This window comes from Arvicola amphibius, chromosome 3 (assembly GCF_903992535.2).
Source record: "Arvicola amphibius chromosome 3, mArvAmp1.2, whole genome shotgun sequence".
NCBI lineage: Eukaryota > Metazoa > Chordata > Mammalia > Rodentia > Cricetidae > Arvicola > Arvicola amphibius.
The window spans coordinates 24,330,712-24,349,243 of NC_052049.1; positions in this window are offsets into that span (position 1 = coordinate 24,330,712).

Here is an 18,532-nt window from a genome sequence, read left to right on the forward strand (position 1 = left end):
CCTGGAGTTTCTGCAAGTACATAGGGCACATGAACTCACATAATCTCTCTCTCTCTCTCTCTCTCTCTCTCTCTCTCTCTCTCTCTCACACACACACACACACAAACAAACAAACACAAAGTAAATTTTGAAAAATTACTTAAAACCTTTTGTGTACAAGTGAGTACTGGGTTTCATGGATGTAAGCCTGAAACCCTTTTGATGTTTCCTGTAATGTTTTCAGAGGTGTTATATCAAATTCTATTTGACTAAATTAGTCCTTCCAGGTAAGATCATAGACGCTCATACTTTGGCCTATATAAAGTTATCTCCAGTATTTCAAATAATGTCAGAGTTCCAAAGTACAAGGCACTTACTCTCCGTCCCAAACAATCCTTTAAGTCTCTGTGTGGCTACTTACTTATGATTCAGCCTGCCTTTATTTCTTCTGACCTTTCTGAGTCACATCTCAGATAAGATATTTTCTGGAAGGGCATGTTCTTCTAGGTCAGAATTTGACTGAATTATTTATCCCTACTCACTTTATGCTTATTCCTGTTGGTAGTACAACAACTTGGAAATACTTTATTCTATGGTTTCTCTATGGACTTTAGGTATTTTGGCACTGGGGACTACTATTACCAGAGTTTGTATCTCTTGCTAGACACAATACCAAAGGAAAAGATGGATAAACACATCGGCAAATAATGTTGCATTATCCAACTTGTTTCTTCATCACTGTTCCACATTTAAAAAGCCACGCTAACCTATTCAGAAAGAGCTTGTCCCACATCCCTGAGAAATACACATCTGAGCAGCCACGTGCAAGGAGTCAGTTGCCTTCCGCATCCACATTTCCCTCCCCAGCTGTGCTCTTAACCACTGTGACCACAAAAGTGGAGACACTACAGAGTCAAAAGGGGCCAGAATTTCCCAAGCTTCGTTTCTTAAAAATTATCTACATTTAATTTCATTTATTGATAAAAATTAGTTCATTTAAGATCTACAATAAAGTCAGCCTTAACTTCTGAATTACAACGCTGTGTGCCTTTGTGTAGACTTATGTATGTTGCTTGAAATGGCAGCTGTAAAAGCAAAGAGAGTGTTGTGCATAAAGTTTGGTGAGCCCAAGGAACATCTGGGCACTCCTGAAAACACTGAAAAATATGAAGTGAACAAGCAAATCCTCTGAGGCTTGGAAAACAGCCTGAAAGTTCTTTCTGTTGAAACACTCCTCAACTATAATTATTGTACCAAGCTTTCTATATTCAAGGTAAATATTTATCAACCTGAAATGCAGTAGATCTTGTAGGATTGAAAAGGACTTCTGTTGCTGCCAATTTTGTTCCTACAACATGTTAGCTGTGTTAGGCACTGGATTGAAAATTTTAGAATATTCCTAAGTCCTTTAATGCTAAGTTTACCTTCTGGTGGGGTAAATTATTACGTTTAGAGGCCAAGAGATCAACAATTTAATTATACAAAAGTTCAGTAAATTCTATAACATGACATTAACACACTGTAAATCTTACAGCTGCATGATAATAAATTTTCATAAACTTAATAAGTTGCCAACACAGATTTTAATAATGATTAGCACTTTACTTTTAGTTAAAAAAAATTCTAATAGAATTTAAGCCAACTTTTATTCTCAGTTATGAGCTATTAAGATATAGCAATAGACTTGTGGATAGAACAAAAATTTTACTTCCATCACATTTAATATTAGTCTATAAGTCCTAGATGCTGCAACTAGAGAAGAAAGTGAAGCAAGAAGAAGAAATACTGAGTAGAGAGGTAGCGGATATATTATCAGTGAAACCTGAAATAGCTTCATGCTTGGAAAATACAAAAGAGTAGAGTAATAGAGTTGAAGCTTCATAAAGTATTTTACTCACAATGTTTCCACATGTTCATTTCCTCCTTGAAATCATTACTGAGTGTTTAGTATTACAATAGCATAACATTTGGGTTTGCACCACATTCAATGAGTATCAACCTCTATAATTTAACAAATAAAAACCATCTAATCTCATTCTTAATAAGTCATCATGTTTAATAACAATTTCTTTAAGCTGCCTTCTACCATCCTTCCTTTGTACTCTCTCCACCCACTTCAAAAATACATGGCCTCTTTTCCTTTTTTTATTTTTGGGGTGTGTGTGTGTCTGTGTGTGTGTGTGTGTGTGTGTGTGTGAACAAATATATAAGTACAATGAACTGAGTCTAATTACTATCACTCATTTGTGTGTGCTTTTCAGACTCACCACTTGATATTTGGTGACCAACTGAGGGTCTCATTTATATATATATATATATATATATATATATATATATATAATCTCATTTATATATATAAATTATTCTAAGCATCACAAAAATAAATAAATATTTAATAGTCACCTATACAATTCTAGAAAAGAAAAGAATTTATAAAATACTAATTGTAGGGGCTGGAGAGAGGATTTATGTATTAAGAACAATGGTTGTTCTACCAGATTACCCAGGGTAGATTTCCCAGCACCAACATGGTGGTTCATAAACAACTGTATCTATAGTTACAGGCAATTCAGTACCTTCTTCCAGTGTCTATGGGCACCAAGCAGGCATGCAAATGGTGTATAGACATGCATGCTTGCAACATGTATACACACAGAAAATGCATTTTAAAAGTTTTAAATAATCAAAAAACTAATTATAGAAGTGGTTTTATAATTTGATTCAGTAGAAATTAATAATCTATGATATAGAACACATAATATTTGAGTTGATGTTAAATCACAAAAATGCAACCTAGCCCCATATTTTCAGACCTATTTATTTTTATTATATGCATATAGATGTTTTTACCTGCATGTATATGTTTATGCACCAGGCATGTGCCTGATGTCTATGGAGGCCAAAAGAGGGAATAGGGCATCAGATCTCCTGGACAACCATGTGCATGCTGGGAATCAATTCCTGGTTCTCTGGAAAAGCAGTCAGTGCTTGTAACTTCTAAGACATCTCTCATGCCCCATTTTCAATTTTTGAAGAAAAAAATAGATTATTTAATAAATGACTTTGGATCAATACACTGTACATTCGTGGGTAAAGAAGAAAATTATTTGACCTTGAAACCCTTGTTATAAACCAACGTGTGTGTATATATATAGTATATATATATATATATATTAGATATATACTATATACTATATACTAGAATACACATTAGAATGAGAGTGTGCTCTTTTTAAAGTTGGAAAGAGAAATGTTTCAAGATGTTTTCCAAGACTATTGCTGGGAAAGCAGTAAAATAAGCTTCTATTATTTGTCTTGCTTTCTTTTTCATTTAAAATGATAAAAATATATGCCATCAAGATGGCTCGTTGAGAAAAAGTGCTTTCCACTTAAGCCTAATGATTCAGGTTTGATTCTGGAAACCATGTGAAAAGGCAAGACAAAGTGATGCTCATCTGTAATACCAACATTCCTCCAGCAAGACAGAAGATGGAAAGGAGAGAATCACCAGGAAGCCATTGGGCCAGCTAGCACAGAGCACACAGTGTGACAGAAACAAAAGAGACTTTGTGTCAACAACAAGGTAGAAGGAGAGAACTGAACCCCCAAAGATGTCTTCTGACTTTCACATTCATGATGTGGTACATGTGACCTCATCACACATACATGAACTATAAATAATAACAACATTAATGAAAAATAAAGCACCTTTCAATATAGTTCTTAGTTGGAATTAGAATTGCCAATCCCACTTTTGTCTTTAAAATTTGGAATACTGAGTGTTTCTGTTCTGATTGATAGATTAGGTCATGAAATCATTTTATACTGCACATGACATTTACTCTAATTCACCTGTCTGATTTTAATCATAAGAACTCCCAATTATGTCTTAGCATAAGATGTCAAATAAGGGATTCTCTGTAAAAGTTTCTTGAATACAATTTGTATTTTTGTTTACACATATGAAGCCAGTTCAGACTGGATGAAACTTCCTTCTGTCCAGTCAAAGGAAGAATGAAATAGAATAAAATTCTACTCTCTTGTTAGGGGAGGAGAAGCAATACCATTGCTTAGACAGAGGTGCATATATAACCTACTGTAATTAGGAGCCTGGGGTTGCCAGGTGCTTATCGGTTAGAGGATGGGATGTGTGTGTAGAGAACACGTAGGTGACAAGTGACAGACATCAGGCTGCCCAGTGCATTGGCAGGATGTGAATATAGCCCAAAGCAGAATCCTAGGTTATTAAGCTGTTCTCAACTTGGCCAGCCTCACTTTTTCAGGTTCTTTGATGTACAGATTTTTAAAATTTAAATATTAATACATGAACTCAGGAGAAAGCTCAAGGATAATTTTATTGGAGTTTGTGAAGGTCAAAAAGAGTAGACAAAGATCTTAGCAGCTGTCAAGATGCATTGAGAGAGGGGAAAAAGATGGAGTTTTGTTTTCTGAGCCAGAGTGAAGACAGCAGACAAGATCACCGTGGAGCTCTGTGAGCAACGATATGACAATAGGGATGCTCTCTCTAAAATGTCAGATGCCCGGCGTGTCAGGGAAAGCAAAAGTAGGATGATAAATACAAAAAAAGACAAGAAACAAGTTACTCCTTCACTCAGGAAGTATATAGGCTTAGCAGTTGTTATGTGCAAACTTCTTCTGAGGAGACACAACACCCACGTCTACTCGCCCCAGATGGGGAACTCACTACATACTAAAGCACATAACTCCATTGTAAACTGCAAATGACCCTCTCAGTGACCACTATTACTGACCAGAGCAGTGTGCACTACACCGACACCACAGTGACTGATATAACTAACAATCACAGTAACCACTATACCTGACCACCGCAATGACCACAAGGATTGACCACCACAGTGACTACTACAACTGACCACATCAACGGCAACCACGTTGACCACTATGGCTATTACAGTGAACACTCTAACTGACCACCACAGTGACCACCACACTGACAACTATGACTGACTATCACATTGAACACTATCACTGACCACTGCAGTGACCACAGTGCTGACCACTGTGATTGGCTGTTTCACTGAGCACCATTACTAAACACCTCAGTGGTAACCACAGTGATCACTATGTCTGACTTTATAGTGACCACTACAACTGATCACTACAGCAAACACAATAGTGACTACTATGCCTGACCACATCAATGATCTGCACAGTGACCAATATTCCTCCCATGTTCTCATGTGTCTTCAGATGTACCATGTTTCTTTTGACCTTCAGCCTTCAGGCTATCCTCTGGAGGTTATGACACAGGATTTTCTCCTTATTTGGAGGGTCACAACTTTGTCCAGGTGAGGAAGGCTCCTGCTGTCTCTTGTCAACCACCCACCAAGCTGTTTATAAAGGTAGACACTAACCAGATTGTCACCATGTCTTTATTCATGTACTCAAGAGGACATCCATTGTCTACATCAGAAATTACCTTTATTGTCCATGAATGCTGCCATTTTATTCAGAAAGTTGACATTTGTGTTACGTTCCAAAGAGTGCCTGGAAAGCCACTAGCTTCAAGTTGCCTTTTATTGAATTTGACTTTTGGTTTACACATACAAAACAAGTTCATTACAAGATGAGACATTCTGGTAGGTCCCCTGTCACAGAAATGACTGAATATATGGTTTTTAGGTGACAGAACTTCAACTCCAATACCCCTCCTCTCCTTAGAGGATAGGATGATGAAAGTCCAGAATTCCTACATAAATGATAGAATTCTCTACTAATAAGCCATATTTAGAATCTATGAGGGTGCTCAGTCTGAACTACCTTATTGTCATTTAATAGATGCCCATTATTAACTAAATACAAGGATTTTAGAAGTTCTTTTTCATGGACCCACGACAAAGACCAAAACACTAAGCAGATTCACCATCCCAGGCACATATAGCTGAAGCACAGGAGATAGCAATACGCCATAGAAGATAACTCTAAAAATGTAAGTTAGAGGAAGAGTACATCGTGGATAACTTAACTGCCAGCTGAGATGCCTGAATTTACCAGAGAGATAACACTTGCAAATTAGAAGGTGCAGTAGACAACTACTAATGATTTAAGAAATGATGTGAATGAACGTTAGGCTTGAAAACTGTTGGGGATGGGCGGAAAGATGGAGACTGTAGGTAGAGAAACATTTTAGGATCTGTTTTAATATTTCAGATGAACTGAAAATATAAAGTGAGAAGAGTCACAAAGCCATAGATAGTTGGCTGTCATAAGTGACATCAAATAACAGCAAGCACTTAAGCAGAGCTTACGTGGTTGTTAGACACAGCTGTAAGAGATGCATGCGTTGTTACCTGTTTAATCCTCATTTGTGTAGCCACTATTATCATCTCTGTTTAGAAGAGGAAAGTAAGGTTTTATTTATGCCACAATGGCTGCAATGCTAGTTTATATTATTTCTACAATCCAATTTGTTTTATTGTGACATTTTCATATGTGTATAAAATACTTTGAGTCCCTGGAGAAGACTTATTCTCCCTCTTTTGGCTACCATTCACAGCCTGGAGCTCTTTTTCTAGGGCTGGGTCTTGTGGCATTTACACTGTCAATGCTAGCATATCAACTAGTGTTGTCGGCGCACAGGTCTTATTTAGACCACCATATTTTCAAAACTGCATGAATGCTGCTCCTCTGTCACATATAAAAGACACTTTCTCCCAGTAGACGTCCTGGTCTTCTGACTCTTGCTGTGTTTCTGACCCCCTCTACTCTGGTGATCCCTGTGCCTTAAATGAAGGAGTTGTGTTGAAGATTAATCAGTTAGGCTTCTCTGCATTTTGACTAGTCATAGACTTCTATCTGCTATAAAAAGAAGCTCTTTGATGAGGGATAAAAGCCATACCTTTCTGTGGATATAAGGATACATATTTAGATTGTAGTTAGAAACTATGCTTATTTAGGAATGTGGCAGCTATCATTTTTTTAAATGTAGATTCTGCTTTAAGAGAAAAATGTGACATTTGTCTTTCTGAGTCTGATTTGCATGGCTTAACATGGTGTTTCCAGTTCCATCTAGTTGTCTACAGACATTTTAAGGTTGAATAATACTTTACCTTAAATGTATGTATGTATGTATGTATGTATGTATGTATGTATGTATATGCAGGTATGTATTTGTGTGTTTATGTATACATATACGATACACATATACATCATATTTCTTATCTACTCATCTATTGGTGGGTACTTAGTCTGGTTTCTAACTTTCTATTGGGAATAATCCTGAAGTAATCACAGATGTGTAGACATATCTACTATGTGCTGAATTTGATTCCTTTATGTAAGCATCAAAAGTGCTATAGCAGAGTCAGATGGTAGTTTTAATTTTCATCTTTTGAGGAACATTCATGTTCATTTCCATAGCAATGGAAATTTAATTTGAGTGTCCACCAAAGGTGATGATGGGTTTCCTCACCACATACTCATCATTATTTACCTTCTTTTAAATATGATTTATGGATTTATGTGTAGTACTCACTGCCATAGATGTATGTGCACCATGTGTATGCCGTGTGCCTGTAGAGATCAGAAGGTATTGCATACCCTAGAAACATAGTTACAGACAATCGTAAGCTGCCATATGGATTTTAGAGCACCAAGTGCTCTTTAGCACCAAGCCAGCTCTCCAGGCCCTTTTCTTGTCTTTTTTTTTTCAAGACAGGGTTTCTCTGTGTATCCCTAGCTGTCCTGGAACTTGCTTTGTAGGCCAGGCTGGTCTCAAACTCACAGAGATCCACCTGCATCTACTTCCCTGAGTGCTGGGATTAAAGGCATGGGTTATGACTACCCAGCTCTGTTTTATATTCTTGATGATAATCATTTTCACCAGGATAAGATAGAATTTCGATATAGTTTTAACTAGCATTTCCTTTATTGCTAAGGATTTTGAATATTTTTTCATGTATTCATTGAGAATTCTTGTTTCACTTGAGGATTTTCTGATTAAACCATTTGCCCATTTATTAGTGAATTGTTCTTCTATTATATTTTGTATATTTTCTTAACATCAATCCCTTCTCTCATGAGTATTCAGCAAAAGTTTTTTCCCATTCTCCAGTATGTCTCCTCACTCAACTGCGTTCTTAACTGTGTAAAAGCCCTTGAATCTAATCTTACATATTCTTAATATATGTCGACTAATATTAGTTCTTAATATACGTACACTAATATTAGTTCTTAATATATGTCCACTAATATTAAAGTTGTATTCAGAAAGTCTTCAGCTTTGCCTGAATCTTAATTTTTCCCTGTGATTTTTCTAACAACTTAAAAGTTTCAGGTTTTAAAGTGTTCCAATATTTTAAATGGATTTTTGTCAGGAAGATACATGGGGAATCTAATTTAATTATTTTAGATTAGTATACAGTTTTCTCAGCACTATTTATAATAAGGTTTGTTTTTCCTCCAATGTGATGGAATCTGGCCAAACCCAAAAGCCAATTACTTGATGGTGTCCTCTTGTAATTTTACATGGAGAATTCAGTGAACAAATGTCACTGTGCTAATTTTTTGAGACTAATTATATTAGCAAGGGTTCTTCCTACGTGACTTAAAAATGCCTGACTAATTACTTCTATCTCACAAAACCATGACTGAGGAGGGTGGTTAAAGGAGTTCGGCATATGAAAAATAATAATAACATGATGTATATAAGATCCCCTACAGAAACTGAACATCACTAGTAGACAAGGTTGGCTGTATCCCAAGTGATTTCATGACTATTTATATTAATGAAACCAAAGAAACAGCCCCTCTACATGGAGATATTCAAAAAGAAAGGCCAGTGAACATCTTTACAGTTGTATTCAGAGACTTGTGATGTAAGTATTACAGTGTCCCTGGCAAGATGTCTGCAGAACTCAGCATAATCTCACTCTTGTTTTAATATTCAAACCCCTAACTCTGATTCAAATGACTAAAAATCTCTCTTGACTGCAATTAGTATTCAAATGATGGATTTGCCTCTAGAAAAAAAAAACTTTTCTCATTTACTAACATTAATAAATAGCTAGATACAACATTATGATAAGGACATAATTTCAATTCCCTTCAGAAAGAAAGCCCCTCATTTACATACATTAGAAATGTCTCCCTGAACTCAATGGACACAGATAAATGAGTTGTTATTGTGTTATTTGTTGTAGCACAAATTTAAATATTGGAATGAAACCAGTAGGCTTAGAATTTGCAAAACGTGAAATCATTATCTTGCAAGGTAATATAGGTAGCTTTATATTTCCTAAATTTGTTAGTTTTGTACTTCTTGATCCTGACTGACATCTGTACAGGACACTCCATATGGGATACTGATAAGATAAGATGTTCTAAATATTTTGGAAGTGTTCACCCAAATTGCTAGGTAGCCGAAAGATCCCCCAACCCTTGAAAGCCTCGTAATCTTGCAGGTTTTTCAAGCTATAAACCCACTTTCTCCTTTATTCACTGCTGTTGTCTCAAACCCTGCTTTAGGGAGCTAGTCCTGCCTGGCAGAAAGTAACACTTACTTAATTCCACCAGAAATTATTGGTGGTGCCCTTCACTCTCTTTTGGTGGGATTGACACGATCTCAGTGTTTCTTTGTGATTATTTTTGATCCAATCAGGAAGCTCTGGTCCAATCAGGAAATAGGAGGGTTGTATTTGCCATAGTTGGTCGGTGGCCAAAACTCTCATTTTGGCACCAGCTGCTATTAGCTAGGACTCTGCATTATCAAGTCCTGAATTTTGAAAATTTCTTCAGTTAAAAGTATGTTTCTCTCCTGCTCATGTCTATGTGATATTGTTTTCATAATCACATGATTTTAAAGACTAGAAAAAGACAGGTGACCCAGCAGTCAAAATTTATAAACTATGATGAGGAAGTAAAGGAGGAAAATAGTCTGTAAAACACCACAAAGACACCAGTTGGAATCTTTTTACCCTTCTCTATCTTTCTTTGATGACCAGAGATACCAACGTCATAACGAAACTTGATAAATGGCTGAATCAGAAATAACATGGTAACAAAATTCCCAGGTGGCCATGTGCTCAATAAAGTATAAGAAGCACGAGTTCATGTTTCCATGCCTTTTCCCACTCATTTCTTCCGGTTCTCTGCCCTGGAGGTTCTATAGACATAAGCAATGCTTAGCTAGCTCTGGCAATCAAGAAAGTTACCACTGAAGGGGAACGCAACCTCCAAACCTGTAATACAGAGCTTTGTGGAGTACCTGCAAGCCACTGCAATCTCAACAATATGTTTGTATAAACAAAACCTGTGTCATGACCACACCAGTCAACACGTCAATGCGGGTGAGAACAACTGCACAAGGTCACACTCCTAGATTAAGAATTACAGGAAATTAGCAGCTTCTGAGAGAAGGTGAATCAGTTTTCTTCAGGGACAAGTGCCCCAGTAAATTATCCAATCCCATCGGCCATCCGTAAACACTAAATAAAATGGACTCAGTAGGTGTTTGTGTGGGTGTGTGTGTGAGAGAGAAAGAGAGACAGAGAGAGAGACAGAGAGAGACAGAGAGAAAGAGAGAGACAGAGAGAGACAGAGAGAGGAAGGGAGGGAGAGAGAGGAAGAGAGAGAGATTAATCTTAAATTAAAAAAGAGATCATGAATTTGAGAGACAGCGAAGGGCATCTGGGAGGACTTAGAGGCAGGTAGAGGAGGGATAGAAATAATGTAAATACTGTACTCTTACATAAAATTCTGGTAGGAAAAATCTCCAAATGATATGAAACCTATCTCTGTAGTGTAAGGTGAAACTCCAAAATGCATCCACTTTGTAGCTGCCCCTCCCTTTGCCCTTTGCTGAGCTGATAAGTGATATCATTCCATGAAAGCCCACTGCCCATCTTGGTGGATTCACCCAGCACACTTACCTTTCCTCATAGGTTTGGGTCTCTTTTACATGGCATGGGAGTTTGCTGAGTCTAAAACCTCACATAAAAATTTGGAAATAAATAAAATCCTACTTTTCAGAATAAAATATGTTTTGCTTTTCTTTAAAAAACAGTAGAATAAGTAAGTTCATAAAATTTTACAGTTAGTTGTTACTCCTGTCAAAACAAGAATAAACACAAGTGTGGAGAGCTCTATATTTATATCTAAAACAGAAATACCCAATAAAAGTGAATTATTTTTATACAAAACCCTTTCGGAATAAAATATGCTTTATTTCTCTTTCCAAGAAAAACAATAAGTAAATTCATGAAATTTTGCAGCGAGGTGTTACTCCCATCAAAACAAGGAAAAACACAAGTGTCGAGAGCATCTATATTTATGTCTACAACAGGAATATCCAATACAAGGGATTTATTTTTGTGCAAAAACCACTTTCCAATTTCAGTTCATGATTTTCTTCATTTGTTCATTCCTTCCTTTTATGCTGATTTAAAACTAGATTTCCAAGCACTTGTGACAATACATTCCAGTACTTAATAAGATTACTGAAGGCTTATTGCAACTAACATTCCAGGTTTTCAAACATTTTACTTTGTATCTCTTAAAATATATTTAATTAAAACATAATTATATCATGTCTCTCCTTCCCTTTCTTCCACCAACCTCTTCCATATCACCTCCCTCCAACCCATTTCATGTCCTCCCTCCCTCTAAAGTTGATGGACTCTTTTTCTTATATTATTGAGATACGTAGATAGATAGATAGATAGATAGATAGATAGATAGATAGATAGATAGATAGATGATAAATGCACAAATATGTAAATACAACTTTTAAAGCCCATTTTTGCTATTTAAGAGTATATGATTTCAGGGATGACCATTTTATATTGAATAAATAATCAGAGGTCTTATCACTGGGAGGCAAGTTCTTCTCTTGGCAGTAATCAGTTGCCTTAGTTCTTTGTCTAGGGTTAGTTGTGTCTTATCAAGATCCATCACATTAAACTCCCTATAGACTCATTCTGTTCTCTGAGCATTCTCAATTTCCTCCAAAAGGATGGATAAACAAAATTCATAATCTCCATGATTTTGTCATCATCAAAACGAAATAAGCATCCGTGTCGATAGAAGCACTAACACCTGCATAGTAATTCAGGAAGTCTTCTTTTGAAACCTGAGGAAGGAAAAAGGTGAGGGGGTGGGGATAAAGTGTCAAAATATGTGAACCACAGAACACTGCATTTTTTTTTCCTGAAATGCTAACTACAGGTGGGATCTACAACGGGAAATATCGCAGCCTTGCCTGAGTTAAGAAGAACTTGCTTAGTATTCCCACCTGAAACTGGTTTGTGAAATGGGGTATTTACAGTGGGCAGCCTAAGACTCACCTGCATCTCAGTCATCTGAGCCGCCTTCCCCAAGCCATCACTATTTATAGTAAAATGAGATCTAGAGATCTCTACCATGCCACCCAATAAGGTAGCCATTGACCATATACAACTGTTTACATTTACTCTAATTAAAATGGAGTCTAATGAGAAATCCCATTCCTTGAGATCACTAACCATCCTCCCCTTGCACTCCAGCTACATGTGGCCAGCTGGCACACTGGAAAACACTGGCGGGGAGAACAGTTCTGCCACCAGAGCAAGTTCTATGAGACAATCCTGCTCTAGACTCGATACTGTAAACTTGTCATCATTATTAATGCTGTCAACCCTCTGTGTCTGTGGATTCTTTATCCATTGATTGATTCAGCTTTGATTTGGGAGAATTTAAAGTAAATGGAATTGTGTACATGTCTGAGATGCATGTAGTTTATGAGCAAATGTCAGTTCATATAAAGGACCCGGGCAATTGAGAATTTTATTATCTGTGGCTAGTTCTGAAATAAATACTCTCTGGGAAAAAAAAGAGATGAGTACAATAAAGATTTTATGGCATCAATGAGTAGAAAATAATTGTTTTAAGGAAGAAGCGTCCAGGGCAAACACATGTAGAGATAGAATTAGAGGGAGGAGCACCCTACAGGATCTGTAAGGGAGCACTCTGGAAAACAGGATGAGTATACTCAATGGCCAATAGCCGGCTGTGAGACAATTGTCATATAGTAGCTGCTGGAACCACCTTGTCAGCCGGGCCAGAAGTGTGTTTCTCATAATTAGTTCAAAATGGACTTTCTATGCTGGGCAATGGCACTGAGAACAAAATACAGGAGTCAGATCCTATCTTCCCTCCCTCCTTCCCTCCCTCCCTCCCTCCCTCCCTCGCTCCCTCCCTCACTCCCTCCCTCTGTCCTGTCCTCCCTCTGTCCCGTCCTCCCTCTCATCCTTCCCTCCTCTTGCCCTCTGCCTTGTACTAGTAATAGAGCTATTCTTTCCATCTTGGTCCTAGAAGACTGACTCAAGACTGTGCATGCTGAGAAATTGGCCAGCCTCCTAGGTGGACATAGTCTGACCCTGTGGGAAGAAGAGAAACGAACAGTGATAGTTAATAGTAAATTGCGTGTCTCAATATCTCATCCTTGGCTGTCAAAGTAGTAATTTTATGAGTAATTATGTCATGCATCTTTCAAAATTTAATGTTGTCACCTGTAACCCAAACATCATACCATTAGTATTTTTTTTAAAAAAAGGTTTATAAAGAAGATTTATAAACTAATATCTATAAATATTATAAATAATATAAAAGCACAATCACTCTGCTGTAATGAGTTCATTAATAAAAACATCACACAACTAGAATAAAGTAGCCACAAAAATAGACACTTGCCCAGTCCCAAAGTCTATACATTTCAGTTAACTTCTATACATTACAATAAAATGTTACATTTTTATCAAGAGACAAAAGCACAGTCAGAGAACCTGGGTAAGTAACATATTGGCTAATGAGAAAAAACATTCTTTGGAAATAATTTTCACCTTAAACCAGACAGTTAGATGTTTCTTTCATTGAAACCATTTTCAAATCTTATTTTAAAAAAACATTAAGTGAACATGGTATCTCCCCTGACAGGTAAGTCTTACCCATTCAGAGGAGTGGCTGAGGGGTAGATGGGGGTGGGAGGGAGTGAAGGGAGGGCAGGAGGAGGGTTGAGAGGAAAATCTGTGGTTGGAACATAAAAAGAAATTTTAAAAAAATAAATACAAATATATTAGGTGAACTTGTTAAAGGCAAATCACTGAAAATATGCCAAAATGATAAGGCTTGTTTTTTTTTATATAAATTAAGTCATGTCTAAACTGGTAGCTCACAGAAATCTTAATTTCTAGTTACTACAGATGATATCCGATTGTTTCCTTTATGACAAGCTGATGTCTTCATATATATGGAGCTTACCACTAGAAGCACACATTAGTTTAAATAAAATATTTAGCATTTATAGTATAAATAGCACAAAAGCTCTTATTTACCAATCAGAAGGTCGTTTTCAAACCCATGTTTCCTCCATTTCTACTTAAATGCTGCCGAGAAAAGTTTTACATATGGGAACATCTCAGTGTATAAAAAATAGCTTGAGTTACAGTTTTATAATAAAATGACAACTTGTCATCAGCCTCAGACTGTTTTAGAAGCTATATGGAACCTTTTCACAACTAATAATTATATGAAAATAGATATCTCCCATAAACATATGGATATAGGTAGACACAGCCCTTGTATGCCTCGTTACATTACTAATGTTTACTTAACTTTGTTTTTGTTTATAGTTTGCATAAAATAAAAGTGATTTCTACTCAAACACTTTCTAAATGACTTCAATTAGTGGAGCCGAAATTCTCAGTGAGTTACTTCATGCACTTTGCAGCTTCAATGATGATCTTAAGTAAATGGATTTTGAATGCTATTGCTAAATGACATTTGAAATGTGAATAAGTATGGAACGTGTGGAATGGTACTTTATTTCTCGGTTCCCTTGGAAACGAAGGGAATGTCCTTCACTAAGTAAGGGGATGCCTGCCACTGGATAACACTCCACATTTGTGAAGTACTTTAGCATACCACTGTAGAAGCACCAAGACCCAAGAGAACCCTGGAAGAAGCAAGCCACTCTGTCACCCAATCATTTTCTCTCAATTTGCGGCCCCCATTCTGTTCCGGGCTCTCTCAGAAGGTTAACTGTCGTGAGTTACACACACAGCCTGAGCGTTTCCAAGACACCAGGCCCTGAAACCTTCCAAGCTCTAGAGCAAGATGCTTCCAGATCAATACCAGTGTCTAAGTGCCAAGGAATAAAGTCAGTGGAGACTGTTATAAAGAATCTGGAGAAGAATTCAATACAAGTGACAAAAAATGCATGACATTTTGAGGCTTTCTTTCCACAGTGCACTTGCCCGTACTGCCAGATGTGAAGTCCATATGAGAAGCAGCTGCTGCGGGGTGGCTTATATTCTCACTGAGCTTTACTTCCACTACGTTTCTCTGAGGGGAAGACAAAAGCTGGCTTTGGCAAAGCAGGTGTGAGAATTAAACAAGAAGGCTGTGCTATTCTCAGAGAGGAAGGGCTGTTTCACCACAGTCTCTCACCGCATCAACCCAGACTGCCAGAAAGAAGTCTTCTCACAACAGTGTTCTCAGAAGCCCATCAATCATTTGCTTATATATCTTTCAACAGATTCCACCCGTCATCTATTTTAGAAGAAACCATTTGAGGCATTAACTTGGTGAGGTTTTCTGTTAGAACGAAAAGAACTTAGCTAGTTCCAACCTGAGCACACAGTTTTCATCTAAGCAACTTGGAGGAGTCAAACCCATGCCGAGAAAATCATTTGTCCACCGAATCACTTATATGTCAGACCCTCCGAACTTTTGTTTTTACTTTGAGTCACGGCCTTTCTATTGCTGTATTCAGGAAGCTCTTAGTTTAAAAGCTTCTCAAAAATCTTTGTTTTCCCCTTGAGTCATGAGTATTTCTATGACTGAACTTTTCTCTGATTCATCGAACAGATTTTTTAATTAAAATAATAACAGTATTTTCCAGGAATGGAAGCTTGTTGGCCAATTTGGAAGGTAGGAAGTTGTGTATTTTGTATTCTGAACTCAAAACAGATTTGCGTAAATCTAGAACATAAGTGAGTCATAAGATGTAAATTCAATTTTATCAAGCAGAAATAGAAAAAGTACCAACACAACAGCTAACAATATATTGGTAAATTTAATCTCATTCCTTGATTAAATATCTGCATAACAGACTGTAGGTAGATTCATAAGGATGGGGTCATTTCTGGCCTGTACTCTCACATTCCAAAGAGGCAATCTACATTGGCCAAGACAACTGAAGGAATAGAGCCACTATCTCTCCTAAAAATAGGAGAGGGTTATGCACGCATTGTCTTGATAGAGTTTCAAGATTTCTAATTCCTTTACATAGTTCCATATGATGGGTTCCAGCTGTCTGGATTGAAGGGCTAGATGAGGGAAGAAGAAGGGAATTTTGGTGCTAATGTATTCTCCTTCTGCCCTCTCTCCTCTATTAACAACTGTTGGCTGTTAGTTTGGTTTAAAAGCCACTGTTCCATCCTTACTGCATAGAAGAGCATGGAACTCAATAAATAATTATTAATAAGATATTTTTACCTGCAAGCACATTACATGCTGAGTCAGTTGGCGCCCGCTCTGACCTCAACATTGATGTTAGTGTTTGAAATATAACTGAGTTTATGCGTATGAACAACACAGAACAAATAAACTGCTATCTAGGGATAGGAAGATCCTGCCAAGGGCAAGACAGTAGTAAAAAACTTGTTCTTCAGATTGACAGGAGGAATTCTTCTCCAGGTCGTACATAATTCAGAACATCTTGCTTCTCATTTGCCCTAAGAATGGAATCCAAGTACATTGTACACAGCTCTTGATAGAAGTTCAATTACTTCCTGATCTTACACAGGGTTTTATTCTGAAGGAGACAGTCTACATTCAGTAATAGTAATGTTGGCTTGGTCTGAAGATTCTAATTTGGAAATAAGGCATGAGTTAGTTTTATTTCATAAAATTCTGCTAACTGTACCCTCTCTTCTTTCCCGAATAGGATCCAAGTCCAGTAGGAAAGTACTTCCCAGAAAGGCTTTGGGGGTTTTATTATGTCTTGTCTTCTGAATCAAGTGGTTACTTTTAACATTACAAACAGAATCATGCTTAAAATTTTAGGTGTTAAATAAATTGGAAGGGTGCTCAATACGTTGTTAGAAAATACTTTAAAGCGGCTCTTCCATCTTCCTGATTTAGCTACTAGACCTAGTGAATTAATGAGTCGGCCTTGACAGTGTGTGTATGAAATCATAGAAGAATACAGTGATCCTTACAAATTAGATTCTGAAAACATAAATTAGATAAAAATGAGTACAGTGTCCCTTAGCCATTAGGTTCTTAAGAGGCTCGTTTCTCAAAGGTGAGAAGGCCTTGGTGGAATCATGCTCCGAATTCAGAACCTAAAACTCTGAAACGGAGGGAACTGGATTGCGCTGTGAGACAAGGGTCGCTGTAATGAGTCTTTTGCTGTCCTGCCAGCCAGCTCCCAAATAATGACCCAAAGACACTTCTTATTCATTATGAAATCTCGGTCTATAGTTTAGGCTTGCTCTTACAACTTATACAGCTTAAATTAACCCATTTACATTCATATACATCCTATCATGTGCATTACTTCTCCTCCATCTTGTACCTCCTGTTTCCTTTCCACATCTCCTGGCATCTCCTCCATACCTAAATTCCTCCTCTTCATTCGCTGGGCATCCTGCCTAGCTTTCAGCCTTTCAGCTTTTCATTACACCGCCCACAGCAATCTATCTTCACACAGTGTAAAATATCTCACAACAGCTATCTGAAGTCAGATGAGTGTGCCCTGCCCTCCTTGGACAGGAAACTAAATATCACTAGGAGAGATAGAGCTGAGAGCTGCAACCTGGGTTCTGATCAGAATCACACGCTTGCTCTGTAGCCTGCATTAAGCAAGGCACGAGTCCTACCCACAATCAAAGACACAGATCTATCTAGACCAGTAGGCTTGAGATTCGCCATGTCTAGGACATAGGAGGCTTCCCCTCAGTCACAACTTGCAGGGTACATGCTTTCAAATGGTCTTTTCCTGCATATTTGTGCTTCCTGTGTGATTTGTACATATTTTTCATTACATTTGGTATTGGTTGTCCTGCCCTTCTCTATAGAAGACTGGTTAGTAAATTCAATGGAAAGCATGTCTTATATAATTAATAAGGGGAAAGCTGGTTTCCTATGATATAAAGACGTGCCCAACCTCAAGACAAAGGCCTCTTCTCCAGCAAGTTACTACAATAAATAATTGAGCTTCCCCAACAAGAAACAAAGCAAGGTGCCCCAATAAATAACATATAATTCTCATCTCGCAACACCTGTTTTCACAGCATTGAAATAGTATCTATCCTGATCTCAAGGAAGAGTGTAAGATAAATGGTAAATAATGGGGATATAAGTTAATATTACAAAGTATCATTAGACCCACTTTATTGAGTCATTTATATTCAGAAGATCTTGAAAACACCATCAACCTAATTCATGTCCCTAAACCAATGCACAGAGCCAGCTTAATACGGGGTCTGTAGAAAAGACTTCTGAGCAACAAAAGCAGCTAGAAATTCATCCC